We start from the raw sequence: 3,320 nt of genomic DNA on the forward strand, positions 1-3,320 counted from the left end.
CAAAAAAAAAAAAAAAATAGCCACCGCCCTTGCTTCTGGTGCCTGTGCGGAAGCCAGGGGTGTGGTCTGTCTCCACAGCGCCTGCGCCCTAGGGAAGGCTGGGCTCTGGCTGCGGGAGGAAGCAGAAGTGCGGCCAGAGGCCAAGGGGTGGGGAGGGGCAGGGTGAGCAGGCTTGGCAGAGGTGGGCCAGCTATGTGGCAGTCGGTGGGAAGTTGAAGGAAGACCCTTCCAGTCCTGTGGTCCCCGGAGGTGAGGATGAGAATGTCTTGCAGCCTTCATCTCGGTCAGGGGCCTGGGGGTGGGAATCCCCTGGATGGTGGAAGGAACGCGCCCGCCAGTCTTCACGCAGAAATTAGCTATGGTGCTGTCGTCTATGCGGAATCTTGGTTCTCGGAGTCGTCAGTCATCATTTATTGCTGGAGGCTTGGTTCATCCATCACTTTGTATTAGTTTACCTCGTGCCTCTCAGGACTTAGGAGGTGAAGGCAGGGGCATCAGGTTCATTTCCAGCTCGGCTGTATATCGAGTTTGATTGAGGTCACCCTGAGCTACGGAGACGATGTCTCAAAAAACACAAACTGCAACAGCGCAAAATAAAAAATAACATAAACAAAAGCATCAGGGGAAAGACTGGGCTTCAAAGGAGTGGCAAGTGTTGGGAATAGTTCCGGATTACAAACCTTCTGGTGCCTAAGGAAAACAGTCATAAATCTTGGTTTGGAAAATACCAAGCAAAAGATTAATATATATGATGCTGGAAACTAGTGACAGCAGATTGCTTATGACTGAAAGGCTTGGAATAGATGTGTCTTTTAAGGTATCAAGACAACAACTATGAAAGCAATAATGGATCAAGAAGACCAGTGGAAAACTCCCTAGGAGAGAGCCATAGAAAATGTACACATCAGAAGAGAGATGTAATCAGAGAACTCAAAAAAGAAAAATATATCATGTATGTTCTCAGAAGGGTAAAAATATTTTTATTCATGTACATGAAATTACTCAACTAGTTAATCACATATGCCAGTGCCTTGAACATGAACAAAACTATTGTGAAAAATTAGCACGTGTGTGAGAGAGAACCCATCCTGGGGATAACTCTTACAGATGTGATATGTGTGATAAAACCTTCATCCAAAGCTCAGATCTTATTTCACATGAGAGGATCCACAATTACGAGAAACCTTATAAGTGTAGCAAATGTGAGAAGAGCTTCTGGCACCACATAGCCCTTTCAGGACACCAGTGAACACATGCTGGTAAAAAGTTATACACATGTTACATCTGTGGCAAGAATTCTGGTCAGAGCTCTGATCTGCTTGTCCATCAGTGAAGCCATACAGGTGAGAAACCGTACCTGTGTAATGAGTGTGATAAATGCTTCAGCCGAAGCACCAACCTCATAAGGCACCGAAGAACGCACACAGGTGAGAAACCATTTAAGTGTCTAGAGTGTGAAAAAGCTTTTAGTGGGAAATCAGATCTCATTAGTCACCAGAGGACTCATACTGGTAAAAGGCCCTACAAATGTAATACATGTGAGAAAAGTTATTGACACCGTTCAGCCTTCATTGTACATAAGAGAGTTCATACTGGGGAGAAGCCCTATAAGTGTGGAGCCTGTGAGAAGTGCTTCGGCCAAAAATCAGACCTTATCTTACACCAGAGAGTACACACAGGTGAAAAGCCATATAAATGTTTGGAATGCATGAGAAGTTTTACTCGTAGTGCTAACCTAATTAGGCACCAAGCAACTCACACGCACACCTTTAAATGCCTTGAATATGAGAAAAGTTTCAACTGCAGCTCAGACCTTATTGTACATCAAAGAATTCACATGGAAGAGAAACCACGTCAGTGGTCTACATGTGAGAGTGGCTTCCTCTTAGGTATGGATTTTGTTGCCCAACAGAAAATGAGGACTCAAACTGAGGAGCTCCATTACAAATACAGTGTATGTGATAAAAAACTTCCATCACAGCTCAGGCGTTCAACATCAGACAGTACACATTGGTAAAAAACCATGTATCTGTAATGTGATAGAAAAAGGTCTTGAGCTCAGCCCTCCCCTTGCATCAGAAGCCTCCCAAATGTCTTGACCATACATTATAGAAACATTAAATGTATTTACATGTCAGAGAACTCATTAAGATAAAGCCCTGTAGGTGAATTTTAAACTTCATTTAGAGCTCAGACTTCACTGGGCACCAGAGAGCCTGCAGCATTGGAAACTGTGAGAAATAATTTGATCAAGAGAGTGGCCCCAAGAGCACTTTTGTCAGTCACTCGAGTGAGCAACTCCAGAGATGCCCTTTAATCTGACTCAGAATTGATCCTTGCTAGTTTCACACAGGTAGGAAGCCTTCCATATGCAGTGGACATAAGAGCTTTCTGGCAGTGCGCAGCCACCTCCTCTCATGAGAACCCAGACCAGAGCACACTGCTTTAATGCCTCCAGTGTCAGCAGCACTCCAGACAGCATGCACCTCTTGCTGGACATCAGGAAATTCACCTGGGGAAAAACCCTGGAAGCAGTGGAGAAAGTGCTACAGAACTGACTTTCTTTCCCATCAAAGAAGCTATACCGGTAGAAATTTATATTTTTGTCTTGAGTGTGGCAAGAACATTGCATTTGCATCACAAGGAAGGATCGATGTTACAAGTGTCTGCATGAGAAGGATCAGCTCAGGTGTGCCAGGGAACTTACATCTGTGAAAAACAAATACCTTGAGTCTGTAAAGGTTTGCTATAAGCTCATATCTCATTGGACCCCAAAGAACCTGTTCTACAGAAAAGTCTTCTCCAGTGGGTAATTGTGGATGAGAATCTGTACATATGTATGAGAAAAACTCCCATGGTTAGTTGACCTGTATGGTAGAGAAACTACATGGAGTATGGAGGTAGTATTTATTTTTAAAAAATTTTTTAATTATTTATTTATTTAAGAGCGACAGACACAGAGAGAAAGACAGATAGAGGGAGAGAGAGAGAATGGGCGAGCCAGGGCTTCCAGCCTCTGCAAATGAACTACAGAAGTGTGCGCCCCCTTGTGCATCTGGCTAACGTGGGACCTGGGGAACCAAGCCTCGAACCGGGGTCCTTAGGCTTCACAGGCAAGCGCTTAACTGCTAAGCCATCTCCCCAGCCCTGGAGGTAGTATTTAGAAGCCTAGAAGCTTGTTCTGGGAGAAGTTAGGCAGGTCACAGTAGACCTGTGGTAGCTCAGGTAAGGATGCTTTTCTTTTATTGGAACCACTGACTGATCATTTTACTTTCATTTTTTAAATTCAGAAATCCAATAAAGGAAAGGACTATAAAAAA

At 44.0% G+C, this 3,320-nt stretch overlaps 1 pseudogene; it reads left to right on the forward strand.

The window, feature by feature from the left end:
• Positions 1–710: 710 nt before the first annotated feature.
• On the forward strand, positions 711–2,285 carry LOC105944563 (annotated as a pseudogene).
• Positions 2,286–3,320: the final 1,035 nt, after the last annotated feature.

Source organism: Jaculus jaculus, chromosome 2, assembly GCF_020740685.1.
Source record: "Jaculus jaculus isolate mJacJac1 chromosome 2, mJacJac1.mat.Y.cur, whole genome shotgun sequence".
NCBI lineage: Eukaryota > Metazoa > Chordata > Mammalia > Rodentia > Dipodidae > Jaculus > Jaculus jaculus.